Source organism: Lycorma delicatula, chromosome 4 (assembly GCF_047948215.1).
Source record: "Lycorma delicatula isolate Av1 chromosome 4, ASM4794821v1, whole genome shotgun sequence".
In the NCBI taxonomy this organism is placed as follows: domain Eukaryota; kingdom Metazoa; phylum Arthropoda; class Insecta; order Hemiptera; family Fulgoridae; genus Lycorma; species Lycorma delicatula.
In genome coordinates, this window is record NC_134458.1 from 164,340,363 (window position 1) to 164,365,256 (window position 24,894).

At 29.8% G+C, this 24,894-nt stretch overlaps 1 protein-coding gene across 8 annotated transcripts in view; it reads left to right on the forward strand.

Annotated features, from left to right (window-relative positions):
* The window catches only part of LOC142324052 (BRCA1-associated protein), a 57,125-nt gene that overhangs the window by 6,819 nt on the left and 25,412 nt on the right, over nt 1–24,894 (forward strand). For 2 of the 8 annotated variants that reach the window (XM_075364653.1, XM_075364657.1), the window contains exons 1-2: nt 184–317; nt 3,223–3,305. The gene's annotated coding sequence lies outside the window, so the exon portion shown is untranslated. Of the gene's footprint in view, nt 1–183; nt 318–485; nt 558–1,967; nt 2,080–3,222; nt 3,306–13,237; nt 13,320–24,894 lie in introns of those variants that run through there. The other 6 variants (XM_075364655.1, XM_075364660.1, XM_075364654.1 and 3 more) reach the window with 5 other exon arrangements.

Genomic DNA, 24,894 nt, shown 5'->3' on the forward strand with positions numbered 1-24,894 from the left:
CTAATTGTTGTTATTAGTTATTAAACCATTTCTACATATTAATAATAAGTACAATGAACATTCATATTATCTAATAATTATTCCCGTCGTTAAAAAAAAGCCTCTGTCAGTTCTTTTGTAACCCGCGCTTCCGTAACGGTCGTGTAAGTTCGCTAAGAATCGGACTGAAGGCATAGTTTAATTTCTGTCTTTAGATCACTCAATGGCTAATTTAATTTTTATCACTTATTGAATTTTAACCTGGAAAAGTGATTGTTTTACTTGAATGTGATTATTGTTTGCAGTTTTCTTTTCTATGATCTCTTTTTTTAACATTGGTATGTAGAAATTTTAAGTAATATATTCCTTCTTTTTTTGTTTAGTATTACTGCGTAACTAATGTTTCCAGATTGTGATAATATTAAACAGTTATGTTTATATTGATTATTTGAATTCGTATAATTAATTTGCCAAGTTTTTTTTAAACTCTTTATCTTTATAAAATGTTAAATTTTGGGAAGATAACTGAATTGTTTTTGATAGATTGTTAACGCGAATAAGGCTAGACGTTGACCTAGGTAATGTATACAACTCGTAGAACAAAAGGCTTTGCCATTGAATCTTTACTTCTTTTTAGTGTAGTCTTATTATTTATTCTCAATGATTTGATTACGTGTACGTATCATCAGTCGATTCCTCTTTTCTTATTGTTCATTCACAATAGTTATTCTTTAAATTCAAAAGGAAAGTTGTTAGCAAAAAAGAAATTTTGAAGTGTTTATTTTCTTGTTAATTTTAAATAAGTTTTTTAGTTCTGCACCCTGTGTTAAGACTTACCCACTCATAAGTTTTTATTCTGAAATAATTTGATTTTAGAAGCATTACTATATTACAGGATGTTTTTTAATAAGGCATTTTTTGTTACTAATTGTTGTAAATATGTAAAATTACTACCCAAAATTTATGATCATACCCTGTTCTCTTATGTTACACTTTCTAGACTAATGAACTGCATCTATTGATAAATTAATGTTGCATGATTTTCCATAGCCCAGTTAAGCACATGCATGTGTAATTTTTGTTTCGGCTAGTTTAAAGAAATCAATATTGTTTCATTACTGGGATAAAAGAAGAGCCATATTAAAATCCATTTCAATGAAACAGTTTTAATTGCATATACTGTTGTTTGTAGTTAGGCCTATTGATTTTAATAAACAAAACCAATTAGTAAATTTCACATGTGGCTTGCGTGCTGATTTGGAAAAAAATTGTTGATATGTTTAGGTCTATTGTGAAAAATTATAATTCCAATTTGCATTTCATATTCACATAAGTTTGGAAGGGAAATGTAGTTCTAATGATCTTTTAACTGACTATATGTTAATTAACAGCTGTTTTCAACAGTTAGAATGTTTTTTGCTGTGCTACAACTACTATGAATTACAAGTACTGGAAATCAGTTACTAATTAGGTAGGAATTTACTATAGTTTATAAGTTATCAAAGTTTTCATTAAGAATTAAATAATTTTAGAAACCTCACAATTATTCCATTTTTAGTTGTTCTTTTTCCGGGCATAACCATGTTTGTAAGCTACTGAGGCTAATTTGGAAATTGTCCTAAATATAGCCCTTAGCATGATTTCAGAAGAAAATATTGTGAGATTTATTAGATTGGGTAACTGAGCAATTATGTGATCACCTTCAATTTTGTTCAAACTTTGATATACCATAGTAGTTCTGCTTAGGATCAGGAAAACACAAGATCTACATGTCTGAAAGCAGGTTTGGACAGTGGGTGACACATACAAGATTAAAGTTCACACCATATTATCAGTACTCTAGTCGGTTAGCTATCAATTTTGTGAGTTATTGAGTTCTGTTCACATGCTAATCCATTCTGTAGAGAGAGGTTAGGGATAAATTACCAAGGTATGGCAATATTAATATCATTTTGTATGGATTGGAAATATAGTCGCTGCAGAGAGAATACATAACATGTTTTGTGCCATTATTCTTGTCGACGAAGGAATTACCTTACAAAGAGCACCGTCAGTCATCTTCAACAGTTGACTCATGAGTCTTATGTGATAACCGTCAAGGTTAGTTCATGGTTTATTCTTCTCTCCGAAAAACTCTAACCTTAACTCTTAACTCTAATTGTAGCTCTTAACATATAATGGATCGCTAATTGACTAGATTACTGATAATATAGTGCTTACTTTGACCTTGCACGAGTTACCTGCTGTCCAAACTTGCTTTCCAACATTTAGCTCTTGTGTTTTCCTGATCAGTTAATTGCTTCAAATTACAGTATTTTGTTATTTTGATAATATTACCCTTGTAATTCTAACATCCCATTACTTTTTACATAGTTTAGCATCATCACGTAACATCTGTTTTACGGTGTTGAAGACAATAATTCAAATACAATTAATCGTTTGGACATATTTAATGCCTGCTTCATTGGTGTACTTTATTAATTTGGATTCATTCAGTGGTTCTGCTTAAAGATTTATCAGCTTGGGTTTGGACAAGCTATATTAGTTATATATTGTTATATTAATTATAGTATAATTAGATTTGTATTAAGGGGTGTGTAATTTTCAGTTAAAAATTTAATCATTTGTGTGATGAGCAAATGGTAAGTGCTTTAGTAATAATTCTGAAATTATTAAATTTACTTTTAAAATATTATAATGTTTTTCTTCTGTAAAACCTGTTGGAGCTAACTAATGGCACCATCTTCACTTGAGATTCTTTTGTCATCAGTGTTAATCTTAAAAAGGTTAGAAAATTTCTTTAAATTTATAATCAAGTAACATATTCATTCTATAATGTATAAGTTATTTATTTAATATGCTGTCAGATTTTGTGTGTGTATATTTTGAATTGCCCAAGTGTGTTTTGAATTTGATTTTTATATGCAAAATACACACATCCAGTCTGTCCGAAAAAGTATGTAATGCAATCTTTATAGTTCAACTTGTGTATTTTTGGGTTTTATGTGCATATTTTGTTAGAGTTCTGAATAATCTTTTGTAACAGAATAGATGTGTTAAAAAAGATTGCTATTTGTAATTCTACTGAAGAAGGTGCTGCTAATTGCTAATCAGTACTGAAATTTATTTTGAAAAAAAAATTTTCCACTGCTGTTCATTGAATCATATTGAGTAACGTAAACATGTGAATACTTTTTTTTTTAAAGCAATGTACTAAAGAGTTTTGATTTTGTTTATTTACAGATTTTTATTCTTTAAATGAATAATATTTATTGGAGACATATTTGGTAGCAACTCTAGGAAAAACAACAGAATTTTTATTCGAGGTATGTTGGTAATGAATAATCTCCTTTTGTAATGATTACATTTAGTTAAATTATATAAAAAGTATTTAATCATATTACTTTCATTACTGCTCTATTATTATTTATGAGAAAGCAAAATTAAATGAATTTTTAATTAAAGTGTACAATAAATTATAAATTAGTGTGTGTGTATGTGTGTTTTTTTTATTATTTTTGAATTTGTATTAATATTTATATTTAAAAATAAGTGAAACTTCACCTAAAGTTCTACTTACTGAACAGAAAGTTGCTTAATATGGTCACCATTTACTTTATTTAATACATGCATTTTCAACCACATTTTGGATATTTTGTGTCTGTTCTAAAATTGGTAGAAATGCAGTTTTAAATATTTCTTTTCGGTTCCAATATGGCAGGATTATTTAAATAAGAATTTTCTGTTTTATTTTTTCTCATTTTAAATCAAAATTTACATTTAAAAACTAATGTAAATAAAAATTAGGAGAATTTGCTTGTGCGGGTTGTTGCTCTGTGTTGTCATATCCAACAATTCCACATCGCTTTATTAATATTTTCAGTTCTATGATAATTTTTTGATAATGCTCATATTTTATTGTTTCCTAGAGAAATAATAGGATCGATTATTTTATGATTGACAATACATGGCAGGTAAGCTATCAAACTTTTTACCAAATGATTTTCTCAATGGATGGTGTACAAATCATGTGATTCTGACTGTAAATTTTTATACCAATTAGGAACTTGCTTTGTCAGAAGAAACTGATGTCTAAAAGACAAGCTTTTTTTTAATGAAATGCTTATGATCTTCTTGATGTGGTTCTTGTAACACATCAATTACACTAATCCAGTATAGATAACTTTCAGTCGGTTCTAACCAAGTAATTACATTAATTCTGTGGCCCAGAAAATTTTGGAAAAGGGTAAGGATTTCTTTAAAGAAGTAGGGTTGAGTAGGTCCCTGTCTTATACATTGTGGATCCGGTGTTCGGGTTTTAATTAACCACACATCTCAGGAATGGTTGACTTTTTTTTCAGACGAAGTGGAGAAAAATGTCAGACTTAAATAAACCAGCAAAGCACTGTGTCACTGCCGGGAAATGGTGGGCAAAACTGATGCAGATAATGTTTGACCCTGCTGGCCGGCATGTAAAGATTGAACCCACCAAAAATTCCCTAAATCCGTTTATCACATCCGGAAACCAGTTTCACCTAAGGGCATGTGCATACTCTTGAATGGGCCTCCTCTTCAGGTGTCTTCATGTTAGTCATGCTCCAGGAAATCTGGAGCAAAAGATTAGATTAGTAAGTTTACTAAACATAAAAGGGCACGGGTACTCATGGTGCCTCTCTTGACCCGCATGTGGGGTCTGGTGTCCCAGGAGCATCATTACCGCTGCCCACCTATGCTTGTGCAGACAGACGACAGTTCTACTGTCATGCTGACCTCATCCCCGGGTCCATTGGTCCCATGATGCCATTCTTCATTACCTGGGTCTTCACAAGTCTTTCCGAATTCTTCATGATAATCAGGATCTTCTATGGAAGTTTCAGCTTTCTGGCCTCCTCATCCTTATTCTTGATGACGTCAATAACATAAGCTAAGATCGTGTTATAATCTTGTTCTAAATATAGCATTTTACTAATGATATTAACACAAGCTGTCCAATCAAATGAGTAACTTTTCTGTTTCGGCTACCCACCTCGAGCACTCAAAACACAGCATGAGCTGGTGTATCTATGTTCTTGCAAGATACCCAGATGTTATCAGTTGCTCTATGTCTAAACTGAAGGAAGGTAGTCTTTAAATGGTCTGTGGCCAGTCAGGAATCTGACAAACCAAAAGTTTAGCTCCGCAAACCCCCTCCCATACAGTGGTTGATGATCCTGAATTAAGCTGAATGTCCAGCGACCAATATCATTACGCTCCCATCTCATTTGCCACTCGCTTAACATTTCTTGAGTAGCCTCACTCTTTTCCATACCACTGTAGATGAAAACACTCATTCTTGCCAACTGCTGTACTGGGGGTATCCACGCGATGACAGATCTAAAGCCACATATGACTTAAGGCTACTCTTCTTTGCAGACTTTCCATGAGCCTCAACTTTCATGCCACATCCTATATGCAGTGCCAAACTTGCACATCATACATTAAGACTGAACGATGTGTGCTTACAGCCTGCACTTTTGTCCTTGGTCCCCGTACGTTGGCCAGCAGTCTACTGAGGCTATTGATATTTTCTGCGTTGGTACGTGTCTCTCTGACATGAGTTATGAACGTACATCAAAGTAATGATTGACTTGAGACTACAAGACTGCATTTCATTTACATTCATACATATCATCCTTTTAATACCTTATGGTGGTTCCGGAGGCTAAGCAGAAAAAGAGAGAAAGATCGCCATCTTCAGGGTATGAGGAAGCCTGAAGTACTTCTATAGTGGGATTGATTATTTTTATCATTTTGTGGGCCAACTGTGGATGTCCCCTTTTCACAAAATTCACACTTTTCCCTTATTCATCTCTTTTTCTCCTATTTCATCTCTTTTTCTGCTATTCCTCCATTAATAATAAATTAGTAAATAGGTGAGGCTGAAACAATGTTATTACTTTTTAAATATCGGAGGAAAATAGCCTATTCTGTCTAGTAGATTACAAATTGACTTTTTTCATCATATAAAACATTTAAATATCCAGAAAAAATATGTTTTGCAACTTTTCCTGTTGCTAAGTATGTAATAAAATCTGGTGGGTTTGGCATGTTGTTACCTTCTGGGAAAATGCCAGAAAATATATTTTTTGAAGAATATATTCGGAATGCTTTTTTGTTCAGCTGGTAGTTATTTTTTGTTAACCAGTAGAAATTGTAACCTTACCTAAATTTCCTTTTTTCATTCTATTTTTATGATATACGTGGGATGCTGAAGCTATCATTTAATTTAGTGATTTTTATATTTTTTTTTTAGATAGTTTTTGTTTAGATTATTTTGGTGTTAACCCTTTATGGTCAGCTTGCTCATCCATCTTTTTGTGGTTTTGATTCATTTTTAGATTTAATACCTTGAATGATTCACCGCATCTTATTTTTGTATTCTCTTTAAATTACATTTTTGTTTAAAATCTAAATTGGCAAGTGTCTGTTATTAAATAGTTGATTTGTTACTTAGAATAGTGGGAACAATGTTTTGCCAGAGAATTCTGCCTCCTTAGACTTTATTTACTAGCTTGTAATGCTTTCAGAAAAATGTATCTATCACTTCTTCAGTATTCTTTCTCCCTTCCCATATATATATATATATATATATATATATATATATATTATCTTCTTTATTGTTAGATATCGAAATCTTATAAAGATTATTACTTAATGTCTAATCCTATATTTAATTTGTTTTTTATTGTGTTTTGTCAACTAAGTTTTTATACTTTACTTTTCTATTCAGTTGAATAAACTTGAAAATTTATTTTGAATTAATATATATTATATCAGTTTTTTGAATATTTGTTTTAAAACCTTTATTTACATGAAAATCTTGCAGTCCTAAGGAAAATTTCAAACGCTGACTGATTTTTAGATAGAAAGATTTTTTGTTTATTGTTCTTTTTTTGTTGATAAAGACAAAAAATAATAAATTCACTTATCTGTTTTAATTAGTTCTAATAAAAATCTCTTTATTGATCCAGATTTTAAGAAATCTAACAATTTTGGTGGTCATTCAAATTTTTGAGAATAACTGACTTAATACATGAAATCTTAAACTATGTAGGCTATATTATTTGGCCATGAAAATATCAGGAAATAATATAAACATAATAAATTATGTGACATTAGTCATTTTTTAAAAATATGTGTAAAGTTTTCTGTTAAAAAAATTATTTACTTGTTTTCAAATTGTGTTGAAATTATTTTTGAATATTTATAATTATATGGCATGTTCTTTAATGTAGTTACAGGTGGTTTAGCTTATATTAGAGATTAGGATGTTAGCATTGCTATTGGTAATTTCATTGAAGAATAAAATCCATAAATAACTTCAAAAAGATCTTTTGAAAGAACAATTTTTATATAATTTGAAAATTAATTGTTAATAACTTTAGACAACAGTTACCTTATTTCAAAACATAGGATGAAAATATTGACAGAATCAGTTTTACATCAGAGGACATGTATGAGTGAAGTATCAGAAATATTTGAATTGAAGTAGAGCAGCTCTTCATAGATAGACTGAATTCCTTACCTTAGTTCAGCAAAATATAGTTGTTCAGTCAAAGTTATGGTAATTGGTGCCAGAAGCAGAGGAATTCTAGAGTGCACCTTCCCACGCCATTGTGCTAAAAGAAAATTAAAACTTTTTACATAATCATAAAAAAATATTCTATTTATTGTGCTTATTTTAAGTTTATTTCCTAATTTTAATTCATCCTGATTGATCCATGGGGTCTGATAAAAAAGTTTTACCTTTTTATTTTCTTCATTTCAGTACTTGATTCAGTGTTGCATATATAGTGTGTACTCTGATATTTTCATGAAAGTTCTGATTTCATGTGAAAACAATAATTAAGAAAAGTTTTAACTTTTCTGACTTAAGATTTATGTCATAAATTTTTTCTTACAAATAGTAAGAACAAAGCGAGTTGAAATGGGGAATCCTGTTTTATTTGTAGCCTTATATATATATATTTACATTAAAGGTAAAATTCTTTTAAAGTCAACTTTAATTACTTCTGTCTATATTGTTTATTTTTTATTTTAATTACAGTTTTGATACTGTAGAAAGTGGAAGTAATAGAATTTATATTGATAATTTACTAAAAAATGTTGGCTTTCCTGGATACTTAAAAGTTAAAAAAATGATCATTGAAGTTCCACGTTGTCGATTTTATGGAGGACACTGTATTGTACTAATACGTGCAAGGGTGCATCTCTTAATGTTATAAGATTTTAGATGATTCTTGAGATCTTGAATAATTAAAAGTTCTCTTAAACTTATTAGCACCTATTAATGAAGATTTCCTTATATATAGGTCTATAATAATTTTTAACATTAGCAATTTAGACTTAAAACAAAAAAAAAAGGTATACATAATGACTAAATTTGGATTTAACTCTTTCCTGCTTATCATGGCCTTCGAGATGACTGTTTCATTCACCAAATCTTAAGGCCAGCTCTGTTGTTGAAAATGAAAAATTTAGTCTTTGGTAGCATAATGGTAGTTGAGTCAACAGAGACTCATAAAGGCCTTAACCCTGAAAAAATTCACTTCGGCAAATAAATTATTGGAATGGGTTCAGAAAAGATGTAGAATAAAAGTGTGCCCTAGTGGACATGAGTGAATAAATATTTAATTTGTTTATTAACAAAGTAAGGAAAAGTTTTTATTTTTTCACCATTAGTGGCTTTATTTTTAATCGCATGTAAAGTTAAAAAGCACCAATAGATAGCTGAGAATATTTTGCAAAAAAACCTGGATACTTTTTTGCAAGCAAAACTAAGGGTGCTAGCGAATTAAACAAAAAGCACCAAACTCGCACTATGATATAGAGGAGCTTGGCAACTGAGTACCTTCTTGTATACAGTATGAGTAAATGAAGAAATGAATAATTTATCTTAAATTTCTTAATTTTACTCGTAGAAAAAAGCTTTTTTATGAAAAATTGTCTTAGATTTCTAATGGTGGTATTTATCTTTTCATAAGACTAAAAATAAACAAAATATTGATGAAAAACTAGTTATAGGTACATAGGTAGCTGTAGCTAAAATTCACTAGTGCCCTTAGCTTTGGTTGTAGAAAAACGTATCTGGGAGGTTTTTTATGCAAAATTTGTTCAGCTGTCTATTGGTGTTTTTTACTTTTACATGCGATAAAAAGTAAAGCCTCTATTTGCAAAAAACTAAACATTTTTCCTTAATTTGTTAATTAAATTAATCAAATCACTTACATCCGCTAGGGCATACTTTTATTCTACATACTTTTTCGAACCCAGTCCAATAATTTATTTGCTATAGCCAATTTTTTTGAGGTTAAAATCTCTATTGGCAAGCTATGGAGCACATAGTTATAAATGGAATGTTGGCAAATAAGATCCAGGAACAAGAGTAACCTAGAGAGTGATTAAAAATTGATTAATTTTATAGACCATGTAGAGTCCAAAGAAGTATGGTGCATGAGAGATGGCAATAGACTGCCACTATGGATGTCATGTTTCTAAAGATAGAGCTACATGGACTTACACATATGGTAAAAAGACATGAAGAGAGTAGATTATCCTAGACTGTTTGTGTAACATTCTGGTTCCTGGAAAAGAAGTGGCCATCTTTGGAAACAAGGTTGCTGGGAATCTGGGAAGCTATAGCAATCTGAAATTTTGCAGAAGGTGACGAAGATGAGAGGGGTTGATAGGCTCTAGGTTGTGGGGCATGTATGTAGCAATGAGCGTTTGTACTCTTAGTAAACTAAGTAGTACAGATTTTCACATTACAGCCGATAATGATATACGCTTATTAAAGAAAAATTGAGAACATTTGTTATTGTTATTTTGTGGTGTAGCTTGCAATTATTTACAAATGAACATTTGTGTAATATTTTGAGAAGTTAAGGTTTGATATTGCATATAATATCTATTAAAAATTGTTCTTAAGGTTCTTAAAATTTGTTGAACACTGAAATAAGCTGCATACTCTTTTTATGAGCTTCTTTTTTATTGCAATAAACCCTTTCAAATTGTAGTGTCTTATTATTACTATTACAATTGTTATTAATTAGAGTACTCATTTTATATTTAATTTATTTCAACAAGCTTGTCGTTTCATTGGGCGCAATGACTGAAACTGTATTTAGAGTTCCAACTACATTTTTTGGAAAAAATGTTTTTTTAAAGCTAGTAAAAATTCTTAAAGCTTTTGTTTTCTGAACACCTTCCTCCGGAAGGGCTTGAGGCTCATCAGTTTACAGATCTTTTAGAATTTATTATTTTTTGAATTATATGTTTTATCAGGTGGTTCACTTTGATAAAATTGTGTTAGTAATTAATGTATTTAAAATGATAAATTTTTTTATGGAAACATTATTTTTGGTCTTTTGCACTGCTGATTTTTGAAATGCTTTATTTAATAAAAATGTTATATTTACAAATATATATATATTTGAAAAAAAAAATGTGACCCGGTTCTGTATTTCTTTGCTATTACGTTTTGTGTTTAGTAGAATTTAAGTATTTTTAATTATATTATTCAATCTAATAAAATTAGAATTAAAAAATAACTAATTACTTGTTTATAATATTTTAAGTTGAAATTAATGTACTGCAAATAGGCTTTTAATTATCAGTATTTATGTAAAATATGATGTCTGTCGAGGTATTTTTACATGACTGCCCATAAAGGAGTGTAATGTGTTTAGGGTGTATGTATGTATGTTCCACTGTAGCAGTTCATTGGCTGAACTGATTTAGATGTATGACCCTGTGTTAGAATACTTACATTACTGGGAGTGTCATAGTCTATATGAATATATATATGTGTTTATTTAAAAAATTTGAAAAAGATATTATTCTATATCCAAATATTATGTACAAAATTGTCAGCTGCTTGCTCTTTAATTAATTATCCTGTATGAAAGAGCAATATGTTTGTCGGCAAAATTTTTTTGACAGTCGTGTTTTTTTAATTATTAATATTTATCTCTTCTTATAAATAGAATTATAATAATATTAAGTTTGATTTTAGCTTGTATTTCTTCTTATAATTTGGTTTTCATAAAGTAATTGTTGTGTAAGTACAGTTGTCAGTAATTGAAAAGTATAAAGTACAGTAAAATGAGAAAGTAATTGTCAGTGACATTTTTTTTAATAGAAAGAATTTCATGAATCTAAATACCAGGTGTACAAAAAAAAGGGGGTTTTAATTTGATATAATATTTGTAGGATGAGGTGTGCAGTGTTGATTTTAGGCTGGAATCAAAGAGCAAAAATGTGATTTTTCCCTTTGGGTTTTATAAAGGATCTTGTATATGTGCTTCTGCTACATACTGATCTGATTTGATGTACAGGAATGAAGCAGTTGTCCCTTCAATTACTCCAGAAATGTCAATTAAAAGTATGGGGCTCAACTCTTTTTCAGTTGTATGTATGCCACATGATGAAAGCTGCTCACACTGAACATTTGTACGAAAAACTATAAGCATGCTCTTTCATTATATTTATAATTCATTACTGTAAATCAAAGTTAAGAGGTTTGAAACATCTTTAAAGTGAATTTTTTTTTATATACTCTGTATTATTGGAAACTGTTTTATTAAAACAGTATCTAATTTATGGTACTGGTACTGTAACAAAATTAGGAACTGAAGATTCACTTTTAGTTTTGCAAGCGGGCCTGTTGTTAAAGTCAATTCTAGATACTTGGTCCCCAGTTCATATGTAATTCACTTTGTATATAATTTTATTTTACCCGATTGTATTATGCTATTAGCTAAGTATGGATCTGTTGACTTCATGTGAGCAAATTACAGACTTATACTTTTAGAAAAAAAGTTGTAAAAAGCTTGAGAGATTGATTTATTGAACTCAGATATAATTAAGACAAAAGAATAAAAATTGTGTGAATGTTTCACTTGGCAAAAATTATTGTTAAGTTTAAACAATAATTTTTTTAAATATTTTTTTAAAATTCAATCACATATTATTATTATTATTATTATTATTATTATTATTAATTTCTTAACATATTCTAACAAAGTATTATCTTATTTTGTTTATCAATTTATTATTGTAATTTTAAAAAAAAATTAACATATTTATTATTTTAATGATAAAAGCAGGTTAGTTATCTTTAAAAAGTAAAAACAAAAAATTAAATCATTTACATTCTAGGATTCATTATAAGTTTATATGTGTGTGTGTTATGTATACATACATACGTGTGCGCATATACACATACATGCACAAAGCTGCAAAAACTTTAAATAGGGTACCTTTTAATTGTGTTATAAATATCCCATGCTGGCATGTTCAAATGCTTTGCTATTTTTCCACTGTGATGGCTAACGTCTTTTTTTTAAATGGAAATCCTCAAATTTATTAAGATATTTTTATTCTTGAACATTTTCCTGTAAATGCAACCATTCAGGAGTTGCACTTCATTTCCAGTTATGCCTATCCGCAGTATGTATACTATAAGTTGAACCTACATCCATTAAATTTTTTGTTTCAATATTGTGGTGTATTTTTGTAATATTTCATTATTTTCGTTAACTTTTAAACTGTACCCTTTTTTCATCATAACAGTTTTACAACACCTTAAATCAGCAACCAAATTCTGTACAAATCCCGTATTATTCTAGTAAATGTATGAGTATATGTTTACAGATATTTTAAGTTAAATAATACTGGTGTATTAATCTCTTGATTTAGAAGGCTGCTGTGTACTGACATGCCAATACCTATAATAAACAAAATCATCATACATATATAGCTATTGCCTTCATAATATTATGTTTGTACTTCACTCTTTGTTAGAAATCATTTAAACATTTTTTTAGATGTGCAAGTTACCCTTAAAAAATAAAAATACATAGAATTCCAGAAAATAAGTACTTCAAAAAAGTTATCACACAAAAACTGTGATGGAAAAACTCTGATTTGTATTTTTTAATTCAGCATCAGAATTAACATTAGGAACAAAAATAAAACTTTCACATGCTACATGCTAATAAGCGTGTTTATTAGTGTAATTACTCAAAAAAAAAACTTCATTAAACAAAAGTGTAATTAGCCCCTTATAGAACTATGTATTAATATACCTTATATGTATACCGGGTATGAGGTCTTACATGATTACTCTATGATATATATGTATACATGATTACTCTTCAGGTTATCATATTTTAGTATTACATTTTTTTTAAATTAAAGAATTTACAAAAATTTACAGACATCAACAGTGTTGTTATTAGCCTTCCAATCTGAAGAATCATCTTGACCAAGAAGATATTTGTATAATGAATTTGGTTTAGGTAATGTAAAAATAAAAATAATTACCTGTTTATGTATAATATTATCATATAAAAAGGAGTGTCAGAGATTAATAAAACTGAAAAAACAAAAATTTAATAGTGTGTGTAGTAAATTTAATACTACAGGAATTTTCTTCAGATTTTAGTTTAAACATAAAGAAAAACACAAATCTCTTCTAACAAGTGAAAATCACTACTTGTAATAAATCCTGTTCCTGTTGTATAAATTAGAAATAAAATTATTTTATTAAATCTATTGAGGGAGGCAACATTTTCTTTTCATAAAAATTAAAATTATTAATCTTTAATTTAAAAAAAAAGATTTTATCTTTACAATATAATTTTTTTTAAAATTGAGAAATTAAAGACTTAAAAAATATCAGTTTCAGAAACAGCAATATAATTTGAAATGTTGCTGAAATTTACTAAAGTAAAACTGAAATATGAGAATTGAAAGTGATACAAGTGTCAAATATTTTGCTTTTTTTTTTTCAATAGCAGGGCATTTTACTGATTCTTTGTTTTGTTTTAGCTGACATTGAAAAAGGAGGAGGTTCTCAATTTCATCTATATGTAGTTTTTTTATGTTAGTATGCTCAAGTTCTATTCTTTAACCTGTGTACTCATTTCACCGATACATTTATTTTGATATTTTGTAGAGGAAGTCTTTTTGGTTTTGTTTTTGTGTGTGTGTGTTTTTTTTTTTAATTTGAAGACTTTAAATTAAACATTTCTATGAAAAGTTTTGTTTGATCTACAATGATTGTTTAAAGTGGTGTTGTTATTTATTTGTTATCAACATTGTTTAGTATTAAATATTTTGAAATATGATGGTAGGCAGATGATTGGTAGGTGTGGAATATGTAGTTACAATATGAGCTTATGTTGTTTTTCTATATTTCCTTTTTTTTAATATTCTTATTAAGACACTGGTTTCTTGCTATTGGAGTATTTATGCAACTTTTCTCTTTTAAAAATGGGTGACATATGTTTTAGTAAAAGCGAAGTACAAATTAATTTTTTTTAAAATATGTTTTAAAATTTTGATTTTCTTCTCTTTTTTTAATTAGTACCAATTTAATGGTCAGTAAGTTGTTAATTATTTTGGTGTTAGTTTAGGCACATTCATCAAAATGTCAACATTAAAAAAAATATAGAGAAAGTATTATTTTTAATTTGTTAGTTTGCTTTTTTTACTCAGCTTTATTTTTTTTACAATTTTATTATTTGATTTGACATTGAAAATTTGAATAGTTTTATTATGTATTATGTTTTTCTACCTGTTTGTTTTTCATACTCATTTTTCAAACTAAAAAACACCCTTTTCATTGCAATAAAGTGTGTCATTCGTTTATTGAGAAGAAAACTCGTAATTTTAATTTTTTCTGTATATCTTTGTATATGATTTTGTATTTAATATAGTTTTAGTTTTCAATATTATTATTGTAGGTTACTTTTTGTCTCATCTTTTACTGTTGGAAAGAAAAAACGGCAATAGTTATTGTACAAATATTAATTTACAATTTAATTCCACTGTCTTTTTATTTAAAAAATGTAAACTTTTTAGTAATTAAGTTTACAGTTGTGAGTATCCCATCTCATATATCAATTTAAATTTATTCTGAAGTAATATCTGGCACTCTTTTTATTTTAACATATTTATTTACCAGTTTTACAAATACATACACATAAGTAATATAATACAAATAGATAATATGCATCTGCAATCTAGAATTGAGTGAGAAGGTACCAAATACACCTATATTTAGTGGTTTGTTAAATTTAATTAAATAAAAATAAATATATATTTTATTTTGATCTGACAGCCCATTTTTGTATCTTAAAAATTCATTTTAGTTTTTTGGGGGAGCTTCAAGAGATGACATTATGTTTTAGATAGTAATGTATGTAATTTTAGACAGTTATGATAATTATTTAATAATGATATCAAGCCTAGAGTTTTATTAAGGCATTTCAGAGCAAAACGGTACGATTTGATTTTGTTTTAAACAGATTCAATTTTAATCATTTTGATGGAGCATATCATCTAATAAAACACTGTGAAATTTTACTTTATGGGCAACAAAAATAGCATCATTGTCATTAATGGGAATTCTAACCGCATGATACCTGAGAAGCAGATTGGATAAATTTTATCCATATTTAAAGTTGTTATATTCCATCTGGTGAATAATTTTTTGAGCTGCTATCGTGGAATTTTCGATTCCTTTTAAATAATTATTTTCAAATAATAACTATGTATATTTTTTTTTTTGTCTTCACTCATTTGACTGGTTTGATGCAGCTCTCCAAGATTCCCTATCTAGTGCTAGTCGTTTCATTTCAGTATACCCTCTACATCCTACATCCCTAACAATTTGTTTTACATATTCCAAACGTGGCCTGCCTACACAATTTTTCCCTTCTACCTGTCCTTCCAAAATTAAAGCGACTATTCCAGGATGCCTTAGTATGTGGCCTATAAGTCTGTCTCTTCTTTTAACTATATTTTTCCAAATGCTTCTTTCTTCATCTATTTGCCGCAATACCTCCTCATTTGTCACTTTATCCACCCATCTGATTTTTAACATTCTCCTATAGCACCACATTTCAAAAGCTTCTAACCTTTTCTTCTCAGATACTCCGATTGTCCAAGTTTCACTTCCATATAAAGCGACACTCCAAACATACACTTTCAAAAATCTTTTCCTGACATTTAAATTAATTTTTGATGTAAACAACTTATATTTCTTACTGAAGGCTCGTTTAGCTTGTGCTATTCGGCATTTTATATCGCTCCTGCTTCGTCCATCTTTAGTAATTCTACTTCCCAAATAACAAAATTCTTCTACCTCCATAATCTTTTCTCCTCCTATTTTCACATTCAGTGGTCCATCTTTGTTATTTCTACTACATTTCATTACTTTTGTTTTGTTCTTGTTTATTTTCATGCGATAGTTTTTGCGTAGGACTTCATCTATGCCGTTCATTGTTTCTTCTAAATCCTTTTTATTCTCGGCTAGAATTACTATATCATCAGCAAATCGTAGCATCTTTATCTTTTCACCTTGTACTGTTACTCCGAATCTAAATTGTTCTTTAACATCATTAACTGCTAGTTCCATGTAAAGATTAAAAAGTAACGGAGATAGAGAACATCCTTGTCGGACTCCCTTTCTTATTATGGCTTCTTTCTTATGTTCTTCAATTGCTACTGTTGCTGTTTGGTTCCTGTACATGTTAGCAATTGTTCTTCTATCTCTGTATTTGAACCCTAATTTTTTTAAAATGCTGAACATTTTATTCCAGTATACGTTATCGAATGCCTTTTCTAGGTCTATAAACGCCAAGTATGTTGGTTTGTTTTTCTTTAATCTTCCTTCTACTATTAATCTGAGGCCTAAAATTGCTTCCCTTGTCCCTATACTTTTCCTGAAACCAAATTGGTCTTCTCCTAACACTTCCTCCACTCTCCTCTCAATTCTTCTGTATAGAATTCTAGTTAAGATTTTTGATGCATGACTAGTTAAACTAATTGTTCTGTATTCTTCACATTTATCTGCCCCTGATTTCTTTGGTATCATTACTATAACACTTTTTTTGAAGTCTGACGGAAATTCCCCTTTTTCATAAATATTACACACCAGTTTGTATAATCTATCAATCGCCTCCTCCCCTGCACTGCGCAGTAATTCTACAGGTATTCCGTCTATTCCAGGAGCCTTTCTGCCATTTAAATCTTTTAATGCTCTCTTAAATTCAGATCTCAGTATTGTTTCTCCCATTTCATCCTCCTCAACTTCCTCTTCTTCCTCTATAAAACCATTTTCTAATTCATTTCCTCCGTATAACTCTTCAATATATTCCACCCATCTATCGACTTTACCTTTCGTATTATATATAGGTGTACCATCTTTGTTTAACACATTATTAGATTTTAATTTATGTACCCCAAAATTTTCCTTAACTTTCCTGTATGCTCCGTCTATTTTACCAATGTTCATTTCTCTTTCCACTTCTGAACACTTTTCTTTAATCCACTCTTCTTTCGCCAGTTTGCACTTCCTGTTTATAGCATTTCTTAATTGCCGATAGTTCCTTTTACTTTCTTCATCACTAGCATTCTTATATTTTCTACGTTCATCCATCAGCTGCAATATATCGTCTGAAACCCAAGGTTTTCTACCAGTTCTCTTTATTCCGCCTAAGTTCGCTTCTGCTGATTTAAGAATTTCCTTTTTAACATTCTCCCATTCTTCTTCTACATTTTCTATCTTATCTTTTTTACTCAGACCTCTAGCGATGTCCTCCTCAAAAATCTTCTTTACCTCCTCTTCCTCAAGCTTCTCTAAATTCCACCGATTTATATATATATATATATATATAAATATATAGTTGTCTTCTATAACGAGGGTTATTTTGAGACTGGTTATTAATAAACTGTAAGATAGAATCCCTTAGGCGCTCTGCATTGTACATCTTGAAGTGAGGACCTAAATTTTGATAATATAAATTTAAGATTGCATACATATAAATATACGTTATAAAAAGTTTTCAAATACATTTATGCTCATAATTTTTAAGTATAAGGTAGCTATAACAAAAAAGTAATTTAGTTTTTTCAAGTATTTTTTTTGCTTCTGTGTACTAATTACTAATGTTATGGTAACTGATTTCTATGTTTTAATCTCTTTATAGCAAATCAACAAATAATATATTACATGTTGTTTGTTCAGTTTCCTCTTCCTCCAGCGTATTTTCTGTGCAAAGTGTAACCATGTCGTCGGCAAAAAACTGAATATTTTTAATAAACTAAATTTTTTTCAATCTAAATACTGAAGAAAATCGGTCCAATTAATCTACCCTGTGGAATTTCATGCCAGTTGATTTTTATATTATTCAACACTGTGTTGAATAATATAGTGTAGTGTTTGAAAATACCATGCCTGACCGGGATTTGAACCTAGGACCTCCAGATGAAAGGCTGAGACGCTACCACTCACACCACAGAGGTTGGCTTGTTATAGTATTTGCACTTAACTCTGCTACTTTACCAACAGCATCTCATGTTGGGTACAATCAAAAAAATATTTAAAGTCTTGGAAAATTGCTACTGTAGATATTACTTAATATAGATTGTAATGAATGAATTTTATAATAAAAATATAATCGCGTTGTATTTTTGGAAATCCAGTGACATATGCTTTTGTAATTGACTCAGAAAGGTTGGTTCATGGTTAGATAATTTAATGTTAGTCACTGTATATGAATGCTGAGAAAAAAAATTGATTATGTAACATAAACCCACTGTATATTAATAATTTAAGCGTGAATTATAAAATTAGATAAGCTGTAAGGTAAGAGCTGTTACTATATTTAAAATTATGAACCTTGTGATCAAGCATTTAAAGTGAATAGAACTAAATTACTGAAATAAAATTTCATAAATGGTTTACCTGAAATACAGAAATTAAAAAAGAAAAATAATGAATACTTTATTTTGTTGCTCGTGTTAATTGGTAAAAATTAAAATAAAAGAAGATTTCGGATTCAAATAAATTGTTATAATTTTAACATAAATTCATATTACATTTAAAGACAATGTTTATTATTTGAAAAATTTAAAACGTCTCATCTTTTTAAAAAACCAGTAATTTTCTTCTGTTTGTGCTGCTTTTACATAGCTGGTATAATGCTGTATTTTCAATTTAAAGATGTGTACTAGAGTGGACGTATGATTTTGTTCAACATATACCGAAAATAAATTTTTGGAGTGCAATTTTCTACCGTCTTAAGACATATTTCCTTCACGGTCATCATTGGTTTCATTCTAACCTTGATTGTCTTCTGTAATTGTCTTATCATCAAGACAATTTTGTCATGCAGCTGTTTTTTAAACATTTTCATCTTCATTTAACTTCTCGTTAGTTAAATGATTTACAGATTTAGTTCTCTTCATCGGTAAGGTAGGGCAGAATATAATCTGTCACAACTGACCAAATTTTCACTTTTTTTTTGCAGTGCAGCATTAGAAATTGCATTCGATGCATCTGTTATGTTGTATGTAACATTATTGTTAATTTTCATCAAAAGTTGTAATCAAAATTGAGGTCGATAATATTTTTTCGAGGTCGAGTTAATTTTGTCGTGTTTGAAGAGATGGATGGGTGTGATCCAGTGTTAGCGATGTTGTCTAACAGAAAAAAAATACCTTTTCAGTACGATTTTATGATTGAAAAATTATTTCACTTGAGGAAAAACTTTTGTTATCGAACAAGTCTTGAAATAAAAAGGAGTTTATCAGATAATTTTGAGCGCAACAGCTTACTGACAGATGATAAATATGTTTTTTTAAAACTTAAGCTTTTCAGATTTTTCTATCATAAAAGTTTAATGCGATTCAAAAGCGCAGAGTGATTGTTACTCTCTGATCGCTTTAAACGTGTGTTGGTCAAGTGTGAGTCCCTTAGTTCTGATTTTTGAGTTAGTCTGTCATAAAGAATTCTTTAATTGATTTCTGATCCATCTATATTGTAATTCTGATTGGCCTCTATGTTTTCATCATTTCTTATTTTTACTAATGGTTAAAAAAATTACTACTGACTGACAGATCATATAACTTATCAGTGTAGATAGATCAAAGATGTACACCTTGTTGGTTTTCTGTTTTGTTAACTGCCCATCTATTCTTCCAATCATTTATTGTAATTTTTGGTTTCCAAAAATTGAATGCTGTTTTGTAAACCGACTTCTTTTTTTTACATTTTTAATTTAAATATTCCTTTACTTTTCCTCATGAAACAACAGCTGGATTTCTTTTTGTGCTGATTTACAACTTGCTGTTAACCCGACTGTGATTCAGCTCTTGGAATTGCCAATTTCTCACCCATCGTATCTGAAACAGTGCTATTAATGGAATCCTAAATATTAAAGTACACTATTAACATAGGCGCTTGTATTCTGTACATGTGGTCTAATTGAATTCTATATACTTGTATAATTATAATTGTACATGCAATAGAAAAAAACAAAGTTCTACTGTTTATCAGTAAATCTTTAGATGCACAAATTTGTCAGTTGAAGTTGTTTTAATGGTGGTAAATGTGTGAATTACAATAAAATGAGTTCTTTTTAAATTCAGTTATAATTTACAGTGTGGGAAAGTAATTTTTTATAATTGATGAAATTTTTATTAATTAGTTTTTGTAGTGTTACATTCAATTTAATATTTTTCTCTACTAATTTATTTCATAAGCTTTATGTTCCCATTCATTATCATTTTTCTTCCCTTTTATTTATTTCTTTTTATGGCTATCGGATTAAAACTTTCTTCTGTATATATGATAAGGTCCTTATGATAAGTATCCTTCCTCTTAATAGCTTATCAATCCCAATCCGTATATCTTTCTTTAAATAACTTTTTAAGCTCCTGAATCTTGTGGATGGTAATTTAAAACCTGATTATTTTAGATTTTAATTAAAACTAATCTTTTCTTTATTATAAATAATAAATTGATGAAAATATAATTCTTTTCAGTAATGAAACTTTGGTTTCCATCATAGTTTGCTTTCAGTGCAATTTATTCACCTTCTCCCACCGGTTTTTATTTTTTATGAAAAAATAGATGAGAATCCTTACTCTTCTCTTTCTTGATGTCATTTTTTTTAAGTTATACATTCTTCGTAAAAACAATTTGTGTTAACTGTTTTGTCTGGTGTCTGTTTTTAATTGATTCAATCGTGCAGTTTTTTTGAATTTAATGACGTGCAATAATAAAGCTTTATTTACTGTTTCATTATCCTAATAATTATCCCATAATTAGCTGTTTATGCTCTAAATTTATGAATTTTTGGTTGCTGACCTTAGCAGTATTTTATTAAAACATGTTAATTGCAACTAATTACGTGAAATGTGTTAAATTGAAAACTATAACTTTTCTTGATAATTTTGTAAAAAATTCCTGCAGAGGCTTAAAATAAGTGTGAAGAAGTGTTATTTATTGTAACGATTAGTGATAAAAATTTCATCTAAAGTTTTTGAAATTAGCATGATAAAACAAAATCTATATTAAATAGAAAATTAATATTATGAAAAGTGCTTACATCTGCCATTCTTTGTATAAGTTTTAGTGCTCTAAGATTTAATTTTGTAAGAATGTTTTGTATTTTGTTTTTTATACAATTTCTGGATATCGGTCAGTTCCGTCCATCTGAAAAAAAGCCCGTTCAATTGCTTCCCTTATTCAATTTTACTCGGTCAACTCTGTCCCTCGTAGGAAATTTTACCAAAAACTATTCCGAAAAATTGATCATAATAATAAGCATAGGTACTGTCGCGTGTTTGCGGCTCTATCAGGATATTGAGAGATGGACGATTGAAAATTTTTATATAATTACAATTTGCTATTTCAAGAACATAAATAAAAAAGACAAACCAATAATAAAACAATAAAAGTAGTATAGCAATCACAATCACAATAATAATCAGAATAATAGTAATAATAATAATAATAATAATAATAATAATAATAATAATAATAATAATAATAATAGTAACAGACAATAAAATTAAAAAATCTCACAGTAATGTTTAGAATAATGGCTTACAGTAAACAATAATAATATTAAATGTCAATAACAAACAAACAATCATAAATGTCAGTAATAATAATAAACTGAGATTACGTACAAAACAGAATTTAAAGTAATCGTCAGGATTTATTCACAGGTAGATAAATAATGAAAACCAGAATTCAGTGTCTTAACACTTTTAATCATCAGTCTTGTATTAACAATAGTTCAATAGATAAGATAAGTATAAAGTTCTTTGACAGCAAATAGCTTTGCTGTTCACAAATGAAACTACCTTAACAGTTGATGAACGAAATTTAGTAAGTTATCTCTTTCACTTGCAGCCTTACCGAACCATTTATTGTTTTCTTGTACTGTAGTTACTCGTGGCGTCACCTTAGTTGCATCGAACTTGCTCTCGAAATTTGCTCCTTCACTACCTCTTCGCAGAACTCATATCGCAGATTTACATCGCAGTCTCTCCACGAGGAACTTATTTTTAAGTGGTCTTCCCCTGAGTATTTATACTGCTATCTATCTTCTTTACCTGACGGACCAGACCCCAGTTGAGCGTGAGAATGATTGACGGCGTCGTTTCCTAACCTTTGGTTTCGGGTAACTTCTCACGGAACGAACATCTGTTTAGTGTTGCAGCGAGCATATTACAAAAGATGATTGTTAAACGGACGTTACCTTTACTAACAGGGTTTCTTTAGCCCCTTTCTGGATTCCTCCCATTATTATACTTTCTACTACTTTCTTCTTAATTGGTAGGAATCCGTTACTCAGGTCCGTTATACCGGTCTTGTCACATTACTAATGTATCTTCCTCTAATCACTTGTAGTTTTAATATCCGATTGAAAAGCAAAAACTTATTTCACAGTTATTAGTGATAATCGCTGTAGTTATCCGTTGAAAGGAACACAGTATTTTTTGTTTAGTCAATTAAAATGGTTTTGTCAATTTTTTGAGCAACTTTTATTTATTTTTTATTCTATTGTTTTTTTTTTTATTTATTTTTTTTCTGCTGTTTGTCTCGCTACTTATAATTTTTCAATCTTCTATGTTACTTTATTTTATTGGTAAACACTTAATGCAGACGGCCTCTATATACTGTATTCGAGAACAGGTTTTTTTTTTGGTGAATTTTTTCATTTGTTCCCGAAGATATATTTTCTTCTCTTCTATCCGTTTATATTTTCTTGCAGTTCTTTACTCTTCTTTAATTCGGTGTATATATTGGCCTGGAATTTTTCAAAAAAAAAAAATGTAGAAGTGCGCATTTAATTGAGCGTGAAGCGATTCGCAGTTGTTCGTACGATTCATTGAAATGCTGAAATCCGCCCTTATTTTTGGAGGAAACGTAGCATCAGGAGAAATGTAATCGTCGAATTCGTATATGTGAATATTTTGACATATTCTTTTTCTTTTGGTTGTAATGCCATTAGGCCGTCTGTGAAACAGTCGTCTTTGTCGTCGGGACTTAGGAAGGGTAAACGAAAAAATATTTTCAAAAAACGGCTGGTTTCCGTGTTTGATATATATTCAGAAGACAACCCTAGAGTTTGAATTTTTCCTTCGGTTTTGACCTAGATGAAAACGACAGTCTTCATTGAAGGTTCAATGAAGGATCTTCATTGAACCCCCTTGTACAACAACAACTTTTGCAGCCCCTTGTACTACATATTCAAGTCTACAAACATTTCCTGAGGATTAAGGGACAAATTATGCGATTCGCACTTGGCGATAGTCGACATGAAGATTTCTGTGTAATTGAGAGTTCTTGTTCGGTAATAGAAAAAAAATTAGTGGCACATACATACCTTTTACCTATCCATGTATTGTGAAAATCTGTTTGAAATATTTTGGGCAATTTTGTACCATCAGCATAGAGTTTTGGCGTTTCACTCGGAATTTTTAAATCTGTCATCCCCGAGAAACAAGCAAGTCCTTTTTCTCGGTCGTTCATCATGAAGAACGCTTTCGTAGTATCGGTGACGATTTCCATTTCTTGTAGAGCGCAATGATTTGCACAACACTTTCTGGAAGAGTTGGATGAATCGATTTTCCGTACCGCTTAATTGACTCTACGTCTCCTTTATTTTTCGACCCTCTTTGTAAGAGTTTAGACGGCCTACATGAAATATCTTCAGCTGCTTTTTTTCACAGAATTTTCTACTTTTTGTCTGCTAATTATATTTTCTTTCAAACGTGCACGGGTGTGTTCTTTAAAACTTTCTCTAATTTTATTTTCCAAATCGGTTTTTAAGTAAAACTAACAAGTTTTTGTGGAGCATGCCTGTCGCTGAATTCCATCCATTAGATGTTTGTGGAATCTGGTATTTGTAACCACGAACTACGAAGATCGATTTACCCATCTTACTTTCATAACTTCCACGATCGATGCGCACACAGCAAACACAATTTGACAACTCTTACTAACGACAACTAAATGAGGAATAAATCCCGAAAAGGTATAAATACAACAGTAAGCAGGTGTTGAACCGATCTTATTGTTAGCAATAACGGGGACGCAATGACCGGTTTGAAAAATGGAGTCGGGTAGCGGCGGAACGCGATTGATCGAGCCCGTATTTTCAGATCCTATGTACAGGTAGAATGTTTACCTCTATAGGAAGTATTAAGTCGTATTTAAAATAAATAAATATTGATATATATAGTACGTGTAAAGTTGTGTACATATTCCCTTTATTTTTATTAACCGATCGTTATCTAACGTCTATTTTACGCTTCCATTCTTCCAGAAAATCAGCATTTTAAATTTTGTTATACAATTTTCACCTTAATTAGAAAAAAAGGTCGTTTTAAAATCGGATTATGGATATAATAAAGGTAATCTGGTAAAGGCCAGTGTTCGTCTGAGCCGTATAATATGTGCGTCACAGAAAACCTATGACGTCATAAGCGATGACGCTCCACCCGTTGCTTAGCGACCGTCGTAAGCTGTACCGACCCTCTCGGCCCGCATTTCTGTCATCTCCC